At 37.5% G+C, this 19,549-nt stretch overlaps 1 protein-coding gene across 5 annotated transcripts in view; it reads right to left on the bottom strand.

The window, feature by feature from the left end:
• SUGCT (succinyl-CoA:glutarate-CoA transferase) overlaps positions 1 to 19,549 on the bottom strand; it is a 719,436-nt gene that overhangs the window by 113,452 nt on the left and 586,435 nt on the right. The window lies entirely within an intron of this gene.

Raw genomic sequence — 19,549 nt, 5'->3', positions numbered from 1 at the left:
CAGACCTGGTGTGGCACATGTGCTCCTGTCAATTTACTCAGTGGAAGGTGTGGGGAGTCAGTCCAGTGTGAAAGGTGAATCCGAGTATCAGAAAGCCCAGTGACTTCTGGCAGTGGGCACATTCAGGGCTGCTATGAGAAGCAATGAGCAGGGCCCACTGACAGGAACCCCAGAGGAGGGACAGGTCAGAGGCCTGAGCAGGAGATTGAAACCAGAGATGTTTTCAGTGGTAGTAAGATCTTACTCGTAAGACTAGTTTTCACAACTAGGACTCCACTATTTTGCAGTCAGTGGAGGGCGGGCAGGGTGGGGGAGACAACTAAGAAAAAAAAAAAGCCAGAAACCTCATCTTAGAGAGCTGACTAGATTCTCGTGCACTGGGACCAAGAGAGGTATTTGGTGTCCCATCAATAACGCGTGGTAGACTTGGTCTCGGGGTTAAGACTCAAAGCCAGTTACTGGGACAGGGGCAATCTTTCAGTGCCCAGCCAGCAGAAATGGGACCCGCTACTGAATTGCTTGACTACTGTATCAGAGCTACTGAAATCCTTGGCATACAGGGGCTGTAGCTTTTTCTATAGGGTGGGCAGGAAAACAAAAGTCTGCCAGGGATCAAGTACCCTCCAGCTGTTGGAAGAGGACGAGATGAGAGGACATGGAATTAGACACCAGACACAAAAGCCAAATTATTGGATGCAAAATGTTTTATAATCCCACAAATGAAAATGCTACTAAGATAGTTCCTTTATTTCTTTTAGCTCTTTGTTTTTTAACAACTGGAGGCTACCTGGGGATACTGTCTCAAAGAATCCCCAAAATTCAATGTACTATTACTATTACTGTCTATTCAGTGAGACATATGCATGGCTTACACATGAATTGTGTTTCACCGGCACTACCTACCAAATGGAGAGCTTCTCTCTTCCTGTTCTGTATGTGGATCTAAAGGACAGAAGTATTCCAGTGGTACAGGACACTCATGAACCACAATTTCATGCTAACATCTCAAAGAATGGCAAGTTGTAAGGGTTCTATAGCATTTTGAGCCTCGGGTGAAAGCAAAATTTGCATATTCATAGTCTTATATAATCTCTTCACAGAGCAAAAGAGCATAGAATAAATAAACTAGTAAAAATGTTTTCTCACTTGGAAAACTCAGAGAAAGAGCTCAAGTGTCAGGTTTTATTCATTTCCAGTGAACTTTTTGGTCCCATTATGGAATAAACCATCAAAAAGACAACCTCCTAGGTGACTTTTTTAAGGTTAGAACTATAACTCTGCTGTGGCTAAATATGCTCACTGTTTTTTTTGGAAATGGTTACCACTTTTTGGATGACATACTCTTTAAACAACCATGTCAACCCCCGTCATTGAGGGTGACGTCACACCATATGGAGATCCTTTCTAGGGATCCCTTGCCTCTCTTTTGGAATCACCAGTTTGGCACCCAAAGCTGGCCAGAGAAAATTTTTGCCAGTGTTGGAACTGTGCTATAATTTAATTCTGGAGTGGCTCGTTCTTAGCGCCCGCCCAGCACAGCCCCCGCCTGTGTGGGGGTGGGGGCTAAATGCCACCGCGGTGCTAAATCTCAGTTCTCTGAGGACAGGAACAAAAATACCGAGCTAAATTTCACTCGAAACAATTATCTGCACACTGAATCATTCTTCTCGTATCTCTCTTGCCCTCCTGACTACCTCTTTGTAATAACACTGCAGTGCTACTCACAAAAGACAAAAGTGAGTGTTCTTAGCTAAATATAACTCAACCGATAGTGTTGAAATAAATTAGCGCTGCATTGTAATCAGGCAGCAAACGTGAAGTATCAAACGTGAAAGGGTATAGTTGGTAAAGGTCAAGGGACATACGTCAAAGTTTTGTGAAGCAAAAGCGAGCGGCTGATTGAAGTTTTTCACGCCAGCAGCTTAAGGAGCGTACTTCCTCCAACCTTCCCCCCATTGCTGTCTATAGATGTGATTCCCAATAGGAAATTTTGTCATCTAACCTATCAATTTCTTTGCATTGAAAACTATTCTGTTTTAAGCAGAAATATAACTTTTCCCGATGTCTGGCAAAGAAAGCTAACTGCAGTTTCTCATTTGTTGGAGGATTTATACAGTTATGAGGCAAATGGGATAGTCTGAGTCCCAGTCTTGAGAAAGAACTGCCTTATTCCCCTGTTTGGTCGCCACCCACTTTTTTACATAAAGTTTGAAGTTGATAGGCTTTCTTCGTGAATCAGGTCAGATTATCTCAGAGAACAATTGAGGCTGTGGTAGTGCTGTCCTTGGAAACCCTGCCTAATGATTCGGAATGCTGGAAAACTCTCCAGACTTGTTTGTGGGGCGAGTCCTGCTCTGCTTAGTAACATATTCAATGATCTCTGAGCCCAGGCAGTCTCTCTGGATTTTAGCATAAATCTCTCCTGCTGCAAGTCAGGCATACTGTCTCATCTTAACTTCATTGGAGATGGAGGAACTGCCGCTTACCACATTTCTTTGAGAATGGAGAGTAAATGTTCCCTTTTCTTTTTCTCATTCAGGCTCAACATCCCAATCTCTAGTACCTTCAACTTAGAAATTCAAATTTAATAGTGTTTCATTTTCTGACCACCAACCATGGAATAGGGACCTTGGTTCAACCAGCATTTTCCTTTCGGGAGAATTTCCTGCCTAGAACCTCACTCTGGCCATTCAGGATATTCTTCATTACATATTTAGTTATTCTGAAATATGGAAAGGACCTTCCCTAGAACTTTGTAGTGGATTTTGTCCTTTTTAAATTTATTTTATCCCCCCTACATCTTTATTGGTTCAGTAGCTTTTCTAAATTTCATTTCTTCTTCTTGAAATTTCAAAAGCATTTTCTTGACAAGAATAAAATTGTAGACAGTGCACCTGATACTCTTTAGCAAAGTATCAGGCCTATTTAAAATAAGTCCTCTCTTTCTTCTTCAAGAGATTTACAGATTGACAGCCTAATGACAGAGTCAAATGGTAATGTATTAATGATGGGGGAAAGAGTAAAATGTATACCTTAAAGTGATGTGGGAAATAAAAGTTTAAGTGAAAGTAAGAAAATCTTTTTATAAAATCCTATGGCAGGAATCTGAAAAAAAAATCTGTAAAATAAAAAATGATACCCATTATATATGCAGTGAAAATCTTTACAGAAAGCAATAGATCTCGGTCATGAGTAGAAGTAGCAAGGCATATTCAAACTCGAGAGTAGAAGTAGCAAGCCATATTCAAAGGAAAAGAAATTGATAGAGTGTCAATATTAAATGACCTACACAAATGATACATGTAAGGAGCACATCAAAAATCAATAGAACACTATCAATAATATTAACAATGATGCACAAAAGAGAACTGATCTATCCATTCACTGTGAATAGAGGCATGACCTAGTCAATTCAATTTAGCAAACGTCACAGAAGATCTATGTACTAGCTTATATGAAGGGGCTAGTGATAAAAAGATGACTGAACTTCATTCACAGTGCCTATAATTAGAAGAAAGGGTAGGGAATTAGAGACCTGAGCCTATTTGTATAACACAGTTTAAACTCCATAATGACAGAGCAATGTCCAATAAGGAACAAGAAAATGCCTCTGCTTTCTCCAGAAGGAAGCTGAAGGATATAGGACAAGGAGGCAAGTAAAAGTCTTAGAACAAAAGTGATATTGAAATAAAACATTAAGGTTAACAATTACAATAATGAACAAAATAACAGCAGCTATTTCTCAACAAAACTCTTAGGGTCAGGCATTGAGTTAGGAGTTGTCAATGGGTTGTCCCCATTTAACCCTCTCATTAACTAAACTATGTAGGTATTACTATCATCTGCATGTCCACTGATAAAGTGATGGAAGTCTAAAGAGGTCAAGTACTTGCCCAAGATTTCACAATCAATGAGTGGCTGAGCTTGGATGATAATGTACATATGTCTGACCCTAAACTCTAAGCCAGGTACCTGGCAGTTGGAGACTTAGTAAAAGAAACAAATGAATGAGCATAATTAGATTTACCATGAAAATAACTAGCTGATGTGGTCAATTTTTTTTCTTTCACATTTTGAGAGAGACTTTTATTACAGTATATTTTTATAATTGTTCTATTATTAGTCATTGTTAATCTATGTGATCAATTCTGTAAAACAAATTAGTCAATTCATTGAGGAAAGAAAATCAGCCAAACGGACTGTCTGGACTGCTTAGCACCATGCAGCCCAATTAGTTAATAAAGGATATCCTGGATACCACAGATACAAAGGCTGTGAAAAGAGGAAGGATTTGGACCCCACCCAAGCTCAAATTTGGAGGAGACAGACCCAGCAGGTGACCTTGGGCAAGGCACTTAGTATCCAGGCTCAGAACCCTCATCAGTAAAAAGGAAGTACTACTATCTAATAGTTATCTGGACACAGAACTGTGTTACTGGGCTTCCAAAATGTATTCACTTTTACAAACTTAGTTATCAAGTTCCAGTGTCGCTTGGCAATTCCCTCAGTTTCCTAATGCATCTTCCAGGTGATATTGAATCTGTCCTAGATATTGCACATCTGAAGACCATCCAGAGGCCATGCTGAGAGGCTCTGCATGGTCAGTGACAGTTATTAAAAGTCAGAAAGGGTGGCCTATGAATTCACAGAAACAATGGGCACAGGCTTTATACACGTAAAGTGAATCTACCACACTTGAAGAAAACGATGATAGCATTCTTCTTCACTGGGAAAACTCAGAAAACTATTTCCAAAACATGAAATAATATCTTTGAAAGCAAAAAACTATTGGTGTAACATCATATATTGTATTGTCCATTTTATCAATTTAGTCATTTCTTTAGCTTAAGAGGAAAACAACCTTGGAATAAAATTTGGAAAGTGACATAACTGAAGGCATGACTTACAATTAATACATTAAAAGTTAATTCAACTGTTTCTGAAAACAATGGCCATAAAAATGCAAAAACATGAATTCATGAAAAACTTGACATGTAAACTCTTAGCTTTACTTAGATAATAAAGATCAGATTTAAACACTACATTTTGGGGTTTCTTATTTCTTTTTAAACCATTACTGTAACAACCTATTCTTCTGCTAATGCATACAACACAGCCTTTTCCCTCTTTTCTCTAATTAAAAAATGTGAATATTAATCATTCAAAGAGGTACTAAAATATAAATGCATAGCTTAACAGATACTAATAAAATCCTATCCAACATCTGGCTTGAGAAATAGATTATTATCAAAATGTTTAAAACTCCAAGTTTGCCCCAGTAACTCCCCTTTCCATTCTCAAATAATCACTCTCCTCTATTTTTTATAATTTCCTTACTTTTTTCATATTAATACACCAAAAGTGTGTATCTCTTATAATTTAGTGATTGCTTTACAATCAACATTTATATCAATGAAACAATGAGTGTATATTTCTTCTCTGAGTTGCCTTTCTCACATTACTTGTGCAATTCTTCCATTTTAGAGCTCGTGACCATGGGTCAATTTTGGCTGTTAATGTAAAGTATGCCATTATATAAATATACTAATTTATTAATCCACTATGCTCTTATATTATTTCCATTATTTTACTATGACAAGCAATGCTGCTATTAACCTATCTCTTGGTGCAACAATTTCTCTATGGCATATACCTAGAGCTCGAACAGCTAAGACACAGGATACATGTTAGGTAATGGCAAATTATTTTTTTAATGGTGTACCAACAATTCTCACCAACAGTGAGTATTATTTTCAGCACTACATCCTTAGCAAAACTTTATTGGTGTGTATATATATATATATATATATATATATATATATATATATATATATATATATAGAGAGAGAGAGAGAGAGAGAGAGAGAGAGAGAGAAAGAGAGAGAGCCAAAAAAATGTATTTTAATTACACTGTATTAAAATTATACTGATGCTAACCATTTTGGGCACCTCTTGTAATTGCAAAAGTCAAACATGACTTGTATTCATCTTTTGTTACTGGTATATATTATTATAATTTTAACACAATTTTTCCCCCTTCTCCCTCCTCCCTCCCCACTCTGGTTCAAGCCGTTGTTTCTCAGTCTAGTTGTGTAGGACACAGCTCCCTGGCCCATGCTGGTATTATGAGCCTTGCTCTCCCCCCGGCTGAGGCAGTCGGTCGCCGGTCATAGGTCGGATGCTCACAACAGTACACGGCAGCTCTCGCCGGCTGCTGGCCGCTCACACTGGCTGCTGGCCACTCATGCTGGCCACCAGCCGCCCCTGGCAGCACACGGTAGCCCACCGCAGCCCAGCTTCAGGGAGAGCCGTTGTTCACAATCTTAGCTGTAGAGGGCGCAGCTCACTGGCCCATGTGGGAATCAGACCAGTGACCTCGGGGTTAGGAGCACAGGGCTCCAACCAGCTGAGCCCTAGATTTTTCCTTTCTTAAAATGTGTATACATTTTTTGGCACCCTTTGTATATATTTACCAGAGTTTTTAGGTTTTTCCAATCTAATCTCTGCAAGGTGGTATCTTATTGAAGCTTTAACTTGCATTTTCTTGATTACCAATGAGTTAAGTATACTTTCCCTGCTTACAATAGCCATTCATATTTCCTCTTCAGTGAAATGCCTGTTCAAGTCATTTGCATGTCTTTCTATTAGCTAAATTACCTTTTTATTATTGATTCATAAGAGTTCTTTACATATTCTGGTTACAAATTCTTCATTGAAACATAAATTGAGTTACTATGGCTTTATTTCTCACTTTGTGGTGTTTTGATGAACATAAGTTTTTAATTTCAGCATTCTCAAAATTATTGACTTTTTCTTTGATGTTCTACAGTTTTTATGACATATTTTAAAATTTCTTCCCTACTCCCCTAAATTATCTTATAAAAGTTTTAACATCAGCCATTTATAATAGAAGTTCGCAGCAAGTTAGGAATTGAGAAGAATTACCTTAGTTTGATAAAGAAGCTCTATGAGAACCCTAAAGGTAACATCATACTTACTGGTGAAAGATGAAATGCTTTTGCTCAAATATTGAGAACAATGCAACAATGTCTGATTTCACCACTGTATTCAACGTATTACTAGAAGTTTTACCTACTGTAATACATTGAGAAATAAAGACATAATTTACATAAAGACATACAAATGAGAAAGGATGAAATAAAATAATAAATAAATAAAAATAAAAGGAAGAAATATGAAAAGAAATACAACAAAAAAAGAAAAGCAAGAAAAAATTAAAAGGAAAAACTCAGAGACAGGTGTAAGATGATTAGGTAATAGGCATAGATTAGGTAAATTCTATGCATACTGCATCCCAGGATCATACCAAAATTACGAATAAATTATAGAACAATCAACCTCAAAAATCCTCTGAAGTCTAGCCGAACAGAAACCCTATAACTAAGGATATAAAGAAGAGACCACACTGAGACTGGTAGGAGGAGCAGAAAAACAGGCTGATCCCAAACCTACAGATAGTGATTAAACACCGGGAGGGAATACCTTGGTAGTGAAGGTCACCCTAGAAGAGGGAGGGTCCCAGCCCCACTCTGAGCTCCCCAGCCCAGGGCTCTGGAAGTGAAAATCAGTGAGAACTCTGTCTGCCCATCTGGATGAGACAGAAGGCAGCTGGAAACACAGACACCCTCTTATAGAGCCCACACACAGACTCACTCACTTGAAACCACTCACCTGGTATCTGGTGGAAGGGTGGAAACTCAAGAGGTCCAGAGATAAGGGGGGTGAGATTATGGGGGTGGCTTTGGGGAGAGGGCTGGAGGGACAGGAGCCATTATTGTCCCCGTGTGGAGACTGACACATATGTGGCCTACAGGAGGACACCATCTTTTCTGTGCTGAGCCCTTCCCCAAAGGGCCAAGTCTGGAACTGCATTGGTCTGGTGGAATCTGTGCATGCACCCTGCCTTGGTGATTCACTAGATCCTCATCCCCCGAATAGTTGGTGCTACATTGCTCAGGAAATTATTGATTGTTGGGCTGCTCCAGGCCCCACAGACTGTGGAAGACTTTCAGTAGCAGCGGACAAACCATGAGGGGCCAGGAAATATTTGGTGGTGGGCAGTGACCCAAGACATGTACCACAGAGTCTCTTGGGCAGCTCTCAGGGACCTGTAGGCCTGAGACGGGCAGTGGCTGGACATAGTGTTCTTGGTGCATTTTTGCATGGTCGTGATGGGCCCGGCACTGGTGCAGGAGCTGAGACTACACTGTTGTTGTAGAAACCACTGCCCACACCCCTTAACACCCTGTAACCCCACCCCACCCACCTAGAGTATATTGCCTGAGGTACTCTTGGTGTCTGAGTGGCCAGCCCCACCCCACAAGCTGCAAAAGCCTTTTACAGCAGCAGAAGGTGTGCAACAGACTAGAGAACTTTTGGTGGTGGACAGTAACCCAAAACCTGCACTGCAACCATTATTGGGCAGCTCTTGGGGATTTGTGAGCCCGAGGCAAGCGGTGGCTGGCTGCGGTGTTCTCAGGGTACTGTGCAATGTGGTCATAGGTCAGCACTCGTACAAGAACTGAATCTGCATTAACTTTTTAAAAACCACTAGCCATGTCTTGTGACTCCCTGGTGTTCTGCCCCCACCCCAGCTAATGCTGCATCACCGAGGGCACTCTCAACACTGGGTTAACCAGCCCAACCCACACACCTAAGGAGGCTCTTTCAACAGCTGTGGCTTACGGACAGCTGGTGGGTGGCAATAGGCGTAGGGAGCCCTGGGCCTTTTGATGAGGTGTCACGGGCAAAATACTGGGGGCAGCCAGCCTTGGTTTGTGGCAAGGCCACTCCCACGTGCCTCCAGGTTCAGCAAAGGCACCAGTCAACCACATATAGCTTTCTGGTGCTCACCAGGTAGCTGCAGCCCAGGAACAGGCAAGGCTAAAATTGGTCTTCATAAGAGTCCCTCCCAAGAGATGCCAGAAACAAACACTCAGAGGCCAGCTTCAGATGACAGCAGAGCACTACCTGGGTAGCCCACAAGTGTCACACCCAAAGATGGGTCTCAACAGACATAAGAGCTCATGGGGGTGAAATTTCTTCTGAGAGGTCTGCCCCCATACAGCAGCTCATACGCTATGAGCATAGCCAAACCTCATAGTCAGCCTGGAAGTCAATCGCACCCCCTGATGTGACAAAAGCAACCAAAGCTCAACTACAACAGGAGAATACACACAACACATTCAAGAGACACTACCATTACACACACACAGGAGATCAGGGAGACTGCATCATTGGACCACACAGGACACATATTACATAAGGCCACTCAGCAAAGACTGAGAGACATGGTAGATCTAACACGTAGAAGCAAACAGAGAGGCAGCCAGAATGAGGAAACAAAAAAACATGTCCAAAATAAAAAAACAGGAGAAACCTCTAGGAATAGAATGAAATGAAATGAAATAATGAAATGAAATGAAATGAAATGAAATGAAATGAAATGAAATGAAATGAAATGGAGGCAACCAACCTACAAGAGATAAAGTTTAAAAAACTGGTTATAAGAATGATTAAGAAACTTAGTGAGAATTTTAACAAAGAAATAGCAATCATAAAAAAATACATAGAAACCATAAAAAAGAACCAGTCAGAAATAAAGAATACAATAACTGAAATGACGAAGACACTAGAAGGAATTGACAGCAGGTTAGATGAAGCAGAGGATCAAATCAGTGATTTAGAAGACAAGGTAGCATAAAATACCCATGCAACAACAAAAAGAAAAAAGAATGAAAAAAAAAAGATAGTTTAAGGGACCTGTGGGACAACATCAAGCATAACAATATTCACATCACCGGAGTACCAGAAGGAGAAGAGAGGGAGCAAGGGATCGAGTACCTATGTGAAGAAATAATGACGGAAAACTTCCCTAACCTGGTGAAGGAAATAGTCATAGAATTCCAGGAAGAGCAGCAAGACCCAAACAAGATGAACGCAAACAGGCTTACACCAAGACACATAATAATTAAAATGGCAAAGTTTAAAGACAAAGAGAGAACCCTAAAAGCAGTAAGAAAAAGACAACTAGTTACTTACAAGGGTGCCCCCATAAGAATGTCAGCTGATTTTTCAATAGAAAATTTGCAGGCCAGATGGGAGTAGCAGGAAATATTCAAAGTAATGGGAAAAAAAAGGGCCTACAACCAAGACTACTCTACTCAGCAAGCTTATCACTGAAAATAGAAGGAGAGACACAGGTATTCCCAGACAAGAAAAAGCTAAAGAAATTCATTACCACCACGTCAGTATTACAAGAAATGTTAAAAGGACTGCTTTAAGCAGAAGACAGGAAAAAACAAAGAGAAAGAATATGAATAACAAAATGGCAATAACTATGTGTCTATCAAAAACCACTTTAAATGTAAACGGATTGAATTCTCCATTCAAAGACATAAGGTAGCTGAATGGATAAGAAAATAAGACCCATGCATACGAGGTTTGACAATTCTGTTCACGAACTCAGCCTTGAAAAAGTGCTACATACCTCATTGCTGAATATCACTATGGTCACCTTCGAGTACTCACCTTGGGAAGCTATGCACTGATGCCAGCACCTAGTCCACACTTCAAAGCAATTCTGGAACTCTTTTCTGAAATGGCCATCAGAGCTGTCATTGTATTACCCTTGATGGCCTGAATGTCATCAAAATGTCTTCATTTCAATATTTCCTTTATATTCAGGTAAAGAAAGAAGTCACGGGGGCCAGATCAGGTGAGTAGGAAGGGTGTTCCAACACAGTTATTTGTTTACTGGCTAAAAATTCCATCACAGACAGTGCCGTTTTAGCTGGTGCATTGTCATGATGCAAGAGCCATGAATTGTTGCCAAAAAGTTCAGGTCATTTTCATCTTTTACACAGTGCAGCCTATTCAGCACTTCCAATAGTAAATTTTGTTAACTGTTCATCCAGTTTGTACCAATTCATAATGAATAATCCCTCTGATATCAAAAAACGTTATCAACGTTGTTTTGGCTCTTCGATTTGAACTGATGGAACTTTTTTGGTCATGGAGAATTGTCTCACTTCCATTGTGCAATTTGATGCTTTGTTTCAGGGTCCTATTGGCACACCCATGCTTTATCACCCATGATAACACAGCCCAAAACATCGTCTTGCTTCTCCAAAGGTCTTGTCAAACTTCTACTCTCTCTTGCTTTTGTTCATCAGTGAGCTCCTTTGGGACCATTTTTGCACACGTCTTTCTTATGCAAAGATTTTCAGTCCAGATTTTCCTAACTGTTTCTCTATCGATGTTTACTTGGTCTACTATGATTCTCACAGTTGGCTGACAATTTTGACACACAATTTGACGAATTTTTGCAATGTTTTAGTAGTTCTGCTCATTACTGGTCACCCTGACCTCTCTTCCTCTCTTCATCAGTGAAACATTCTCTCCCTTCAGAAAAATGTTTAATCCATTTGTACACTGCCATTTTATTCATGGCATTATCCCATAAACTTAGAATAACATGTCCCTGATTTCACTTTCACTCTTGCCAAGGTTAACAAGAAATTTAGTGTTTGTTTGTTGCTCTAATTCAAGCTCAGACATTCTCGGAACGGCACACAAAAACACGCAACAACAATAATGAACGCCACTCAGCAAGACACCACCACATGTCCACACGAACACAGCTGTGAGACACTGATATACCAAGGTTATGAAACTTTACCAAGCTGTTTGCACAGTGCTGCCAATGTAAGTGCACGGTGGCAAGTTCGCAAAATTAATTGTCATACCTCCTAACAAGAGACAGACCTCAGATCGAAAGGCTGAAATCAAGACTGAAATCAAAGGGATGGAAAAAGATATTTTTTCATACAAATGGAAATGAGAAAAAAGCTGGGGTAGCAATAATTATATCAGAAAAAATAGACTTTAAAATGAAAACTACAATAGACAAAAAAGGACATTACATAATCATAAAGGGAACACTCTAACCATAGTACAACACCCTAGTAAATATTTAGCATCCAACATAGGAGCACCTAAATATATAAAGTAAATATTGACCAAAATAAAAGCAGAGATCAACAATAACACAATCATAGTTGGGGACTTTAATACCCCACTGACACAAGTGGACAGATCTTTCAGCAAGAAAATCAGCACGCAAACAGCACCCTTAAATTACACACTAGACCAGATGGATTTAATTGATATTTTTAGTGCATTTCCCCTCAAAGCAGCAGAATATACATTCTATTCAAGGGCACATGGAACATTTTCCAAGATAGACCACATGTTAGGCCATAAAACAAGTCTCAATAAATTTAAGAAGACTGAAAGCACGTCAAGTATCTTCCCTGACCACAATAATATGAAACTAGAAATCAATTACAAGAAAAAACCTGAAAAACACACAAATACTTAGAGACTAAATAACATGCTACTAAATGAAGAATGAGTCAATAATGAGATCAAGGAAGAAATCAACAGATATTTTGAGACAAATGCAAATGAAAACAAACCAATGCAAAATCTATGGGACACAGAGAAAGCTGTCCTAAGAGGGAAATTCATAGCAATGCAGGCCTACCTCAAGAAACAAGAAAAATCTGAAATAAACAGCCTATCTTTACACGGAAATGACTGGAAAAACAATAGCAAAATAAACCCAAAGTGAGTGCAAGGAAGGAAATAATAAAGGTTAGTGTGGAAATAAAGGAAATAGAGACAAAAAAATGCAAAAGATCAATGAAACCAAGAGCTGTTTTTGTGAAAAGATGAACAAAATTGACATTTAACCAGACTCATCAAGAAAAAAAGAGGACCTAAATAAATAAAATCATAAATGAAAGAGAAGTGACAACTGACCAACAGAAACATAAAAAATTTAAGAAAATACTATGAACAACTATATGCCAAGAAATTGGACAATTGGGAAGAAATAGATAAATTCCTAGTAGCATAGGATCTTTCAAGGCTGAATCAAGATGAAACAGAAAATCTGAAAAAAAACAATTACTACCAACAAAATTGAATAATTAATCAAGAAGCTACCAACAAACAAAAGTCCTGGCTTCACAGGTGAATTTTACCAAACATTCAAAAGATAATTTACACCAATTCTCCTCAAACTATTCCAAAAAATCCAGAAAGGAGGGAAGTCTCCGAAGCTCACTACAAGGCCACCATTATCCAGATACCAAAACCAAAGACATTAGAGAAAAAGAGAACTATAGGCTGATATCCCTAAAGACCATATTAATAGATGCTAAAATCCTCAACAAAATATTAGCAAACCGAATTCAGCAATACATTAAAAAATCATACACCATGATCAAGTGGGATTCATTCCTAGTATGAAAGTTTCATTCAATATACACAAACTAGCTAATGTGATATACCACACAAACAAAACAAAAGATAAAAATCAGATGGTCATATCAATAGATACAGAAAAAAGCATTTGACAAAATTCAGCATCCATTTATGATAAGAACTCTCTGCAAAATGGGAATAGAGTGAACATATCTCAACATAATAAAGGTTATATACAACAAACCCACAGATAATATCATACTTAATAGGGAAAAGCTAAAAGCATTCTCCTGAAGATCAGGAACAAGACAGGGATGCCCACTTTCACCACTTTTATTCAACATAGTACTGGAAGTTCTAGCCATAACAATAAGACAAGAAAAAGAAATAAAAGGCATCCAAATGGAAAAGGAAGAAGTAAAATTGTCATTATTTGCAGATGACATGTACTATATAGAGAGAACCCAAGAGATTCCATCAAAAACTATTAAAACTGATACATGAATTTAGTAAAGTAGCAGGATAAAAAGTTAATATTCAGAAATCAGTTGCATTTTTATAAACTGATACCAAATTATCAGGTAGAGAAATTAAGAAAAAAATCCCATTTACAATTGTATCAAAAAAAAAAAAAATCCATAGGAATACATTTAACCAAGGAAGTAAAAGACCTGTACTCAGAAAGTCATAAAACATTGAAGACAGAAATTAAAGAAGATACAAATAAATGGAAACATAGACCATGCTCATGGATAAGAAGAATTAAGATAATTAAAATGTCCATTCTTCCCAAAGCGATATATAGATTCAATGCAAGTCCTAGCAAAACACTAATGGCATTTTTCACAGAACTAGAACAAACAATCCTAAAATTTATATGGACCCATACAAGACTCCAAATAGCCATAGCAATCCTGAGAAAGAAGAACAAAGCTGGAGGTATCACGCTACTTGACATCAAATTATACTATAAGACTATAGTAATCAAAACAGTATGGTACTGGCATAAAAACAGATACATAGATCAATGGAAAAGAACAGAGTGCCCAGAAATAAATTCATGCCTATGTGGTCATTTAATCTATGACAATGGAAACAAGAATTTACATTAGGGTAAAGACAGTCTATTTAATAAATGGTGCTGGAAAAACTGAACAGATACACGTAAAAAAAAAAACTGAAACTGGACTATCTTCTTATGCCATATACAAGAATAGACTCAAAATGGATTAAAGACTTAAAGGTAAGACCCCCTTAGTAATATTTTCACTTATATACAGAGGTCTGACAATTAAGTTCATGAACTCATCCTAGAAAAAGTGCTACATACCTCATTGCTGAATATCACTATGGTCACCTTCGAGTACTCACCTTGGGAAGCTATGCACTGATGCCAGAACCTAGTCCACACTTCAAAGCAATTCTGGAACTCTTTTTCTGGAATGGCCATCAGAGCTGTCATTGTATTACCAGTGATGGCCTGAATGTCATCAAAATGTCTTCCTTTCAATATTTCCTTTACCTTTGGGTAAAGAAAGAAGTCACTGAGGGCCAGATCAGGTGAATAGGAAGCGTGTTCCAATACAGTTATTTGTTTACTGGCTAAAAACTCCCTCACTGACGGTGCCATTTTAGCTGGTGCTTTGTCATGATGCAAGAGCCATGAATTGTTGGCAAAAAGTTCAGTTCACCTAGCTTTTTCATGCAGCCTTTTCAGCCTTTTATAGTTTCCAAATAGTAAACTTGGTTAACTGTTTACCCAATTGGTACAAATTCATAATGAATAATCCCTCCGATATCAAACACGGTTAGTGATATCATTGAAACAAGTTCATGAACAGAATTGTCAGAACTTGGTATCTCCTGGGCAAGGGAAACAAAAGAAAAAAATAAATAAATGGGACTACACCAAACTACAGAGTTTTTTCACAAAATGAATCCATCAACAAAATATAAATCCATCCTACTGAATGGGAGAAAATATTTGCCAAAGATACACCTGATAAGGTGTTACTATATATATATATATATATATATATATATATATATATATATATATATGAATTGTTTGTTTTTTTGGTGTTGAGTTTATATATACATATAAACTCATATAACTCAACACCAAAAAAAAAAACAATTCAATTAAAAAATGGGCAGAGGACCTGAACAGACATTTCTCCAAATAGGACACTCAGATGACCAATAGACATATGAAAAATGCTCAACATCACTAATCATTAGAGAAATGCAAATAAAAAACACAATGAGATACCACCTTACTCCTGTCAGAATAGCTGTCAGCAATAAATCAACAGACAGTAAGTGTTGTCAAGGATGTGGAGAAAAGGGAATCCTCATATACTCTTGATGGGATTGTAAATTGGTGCAGCCACTAGGAAAACAGTATGGATGTTCCTCAAAAAATTAAAAATAGAGCTACCTTATGACCCAGCAGCCCCTCTCCTGGGTATTTATCTAAAGGAACCCAAAACACTAATTCGAAAAAATATATGCACCCCTATGTTTACTGCAGCACTATTCACAATAGCCAAGATATGGAAGCAAACAAAACGCTCATCAATAGACAATTGGATAAAGAAATTGTGGAATATTTATACAGTGGAGTATTACTCTGCAATAAAAGAGAATGAAATCTTACCATTTGTGATATTACTCGGTAATAAAAGAGAATGAAATCTTACCATTTGTGACAGGATGGATGAACCTAGAGAACATTATGCTAAGTGAAATAAGTCAGACTGAGAAAGACAAATACCATATGACCTCACTTATATGTGGCATCTAAAGAACAGAATAAATGAACAAACAAAACAGAATTAGACCCATAGATACAGGAATAAAGTGATGGTTGCTAGATGGAAGTGGAGTTGAAAGATGGAAAGGATTAGGCCGCATAAATGGGTAGTCACAAAATAGTGACAGGGATGTGAAAGACAGTTTGGGGAATATAATCAAGAATGTTGTAAAGACTACGTTGGGTGTCAGATGGGTACTGGACTTACGCGGGGATGACTTCGTCAATTATATAAGTGCCTAACCACTGCACTGTATACCTGAAACTAATAAAAAATAATATTGAATGTCAACTATAATTAAATATAGATATTTATATATTAATCACAGGATGTAAAGTACAGCATAGAGAATATAGTCAATGGTATTGTAACAGCTATATATGATGTCAGATGGGTAGTAGACTTGGGGGAGGGGCTATCACTTTGTAGGGGTGTAAATGTCTAATCATTATGTTGTTTTGTACACCTGCAACTAATATAAAAAAAAGGAAGAAATCATACAGATGACATGACTGTCTACATAGAAAATTCCAAGGAATGTTCACTCCTAGAACTAATGAATTTACAAGGTCACAGGTACAAGATCAACACATAAAAATAAGTCACATTTCTGTTTACCAACAATGAACATAAGGAACCCAAAATTAAAAACACAATATCATTAACAATCACTCAAAAGAAAATGAAAAACTTAGATACACACTTAACAAAACATGTAGAGACTGTATGCTGGAAATTCCAAAATGCTAGTGAAAGCAGCGAAAGAGGACCTGCATATATGAAGAAGCATGCCATGTTCTTAGATTTGAAGGGTCAGCATGTAAAGAAGTCAGTTCTCTTCAAATTTATCCATGGGTTTAGTGCAATTCTTAACAAAATCCCAGCAAAGATTTTTTTATTATTTTTTATTTTGTAGAAATAAAAAAGCTTATTCTAAAATGTATATGGGCAGACACAGGCCTCAAAATGGCTTAAACAATCTAGAAAGTAGAATACAATGAAAGAGAATCTGTCTACCTGATATTAAGGTATACCCCATAGCCTCTAAGAGAATGTGATATTGGCAGAGGCTTGGCCACACAAATCAGTGGAACAGAATAGAGAACTCGGAAACATATCCACACAAAGATGCCCAAATAATTTCTGACAAAGATGTAAATGCAGTGGAGGAAGGATAACCTGTTCAACAAATGGAACTGGAACAATTGAAGGAAAAAAATAAAAATGAACATCAAGCTCAATCTCATATCTTATACAAAAATTAACTCAAAATAGATCATGGATTTCAATGTATAAATTTAAAATTATAAAATCTTAGGAGCAATCTTGAGGATTGCTCTGCAAAAGCTCTTGTTAAGGAGATAAAAAGCTACAGACCAGGAGAAATATTCAAGCAATATATCTAACAAAAGGCTACTATGTGGTATAGATGTAAAGACCTCTTACAACTTAACAGTAAAAATACAAACAGCCTAATTAAAAAATATGCAAAAGACATAAACAGATGTTTCACCAAAGAGGTATAAAGATGGAAAATAAGCACCATTCAATATCATTAATCATTAGGGAGATGCAAATTAAAAGCACAAGATATTATATACATCTATCAGAATGGCTGCAATTTTTTAAAGTGATAGAAAATAATGGCAAAGAGAAACTAGACCACTCATACGTTCTGGTGAGAATATAAAATGATACAGCCACTGTGGAAAATAGTTCGGCAGTTTACAATTAAATAAATAAATAAACAAACAAACATGCAGCTGCATACAACCCAGCAGTTGTACTGCGGAGCACTTATTCCAGATAAATGAAAAGTTGTGTTCCTAAAAAAACCTGCATATGAATCTTCATAGCAGCTTTATTTGTAACAGCCCCAAATTGGAAACAACACTGCTATCCTAGAACCAAGCATCCATAAGCCATTGGCGGCACATCCATATTGTGGGATACTCATAGGCAAATAAAAGGAATACACTATTGATTCATGCGACAACTTGGATGAATCTTAAGAGACTTATGCTGAGTGAAAAGGAAGCCAATTCCAGAAGGTTACGCGTGTATGAGTCCACTTACATAGCATATTTAAAATGATAAAACTCCAGAAATAGACAACAGGTTAGAGGAGGAATGGGCGTGGAGGAGAGGACAATGTGTGCAGGGGCTGCAGGAGGGGTTTCAGTGATGGAGCTTTTCTGCATCCTGAGTGTATCAGTCACTATCCTGGCTGTGAATTCTGAGGTAGGTTTGCAAGGGGTCACCGTGGGGAATTGGCCAAAGGGTCGTGGGAGCTCTCTGTGTTATTTCTTACAAGTGCATGAGATTCTATAATTATCTCAAAAGAAAAGTTTTATGCATTTTTTAATTTTGGTCTTCCATATTTTGTTTTTTGAAAGTTGGAATTGAATTTTATATATGATGTGAAAGGGAATTCAATTTCATTTTCCCCTCAGATAGTTTTTGAGCAGTCCTTCCTTTCCTCATGAATCTGCGATACCAGCTCTATTGTAGATCATTTCTAAACACATTGGGTTTGTTTCTGGGCTGTTAGTTCTGTACTGTGGGTCTGTTTACCCCTATGCTGATACCACCCTGACTAAGTCACTGGGTTTTATAAGTATCAGGGTTTCATTTGGCAAGATCCCTACCCCACCGCACCCCGCCTTGTCTTTTGTCTTCAGGGGTTCTTGGCCCTTTGCTCCTCTCTATAAATTTTAAAATCAGCCTGTCAACTTCCAGGAAAACCCTGTTGGGCAGGAACAATATCTGTACAATATTATCTTACTACCCATTAAAAATTTACTTTAATAATTTCCATTTATTTAAGTCATTTTAATATTTTTATAAGGTGTTAGCATTTTTCATAAAGGTTTTGCACATTTTTTCGTTAGATTTATCCCTAACAAAAGCAGCCCATTTTAGCTGCTAGTAAAATGGATATTTTTAAATAAAACTTTCTGTTGATTGCTAACATATAGAAATAAAATTAATTTTAAATTTCTTATTTTGTACATGGCAAACACTTATTAATAACTCATTTGTAGATTCTGTTGAGATTTCTATAGTTATTTATGCCATCTCTGAATGATTACAGTTTTGTTTTTCCTTTCCAATTCTTATACCTTTCATTTTGTTTTCTTATGTTATATTGCTGGCTAGGACTACTGATACATTGGTGAAGGGTTAGTAGAAAACATTTTTATCTTTTTATCTCCCAATTTTAAAGGAAATGCGGTTAATGTTTTGTCATTGAGTATGTTTGCATCAAGACATTAACAGGCATATTTTATTGGGTTAGGAGATCTATTCCAATTATTTTGAGAAGTTTTACCATACATGTTGATTTTCATTAAATACTTTTTATCCATTTATTAGAAGGATTATATAGTTTTCTCCATTAATCTGTTAACATGGGGAACTAATTTTCTAATATTAAACCA

This window comes from Rhinolophus ferrumequinum, chromosome 20 (genome assembly GCF_004115265.2).
Source record: "Rhinolophus ferrumequinum isolate MPI-CBG mRhiFer1 chromosome 20, mRhiFer1_v1.p, whole genome shotgun sequence".
Lineage (NCBI taxonomy): Eukaryota > Metazoa > Chordata > Mammalia > Chiroptera > Rhinolophidae > Rhinolophus > Rhinolophus ferrumequinum.
Note: the sequence above shows the minus strand (reverse complement) of the source record. Positions and strands in the feature narration are given on the sequence as shown.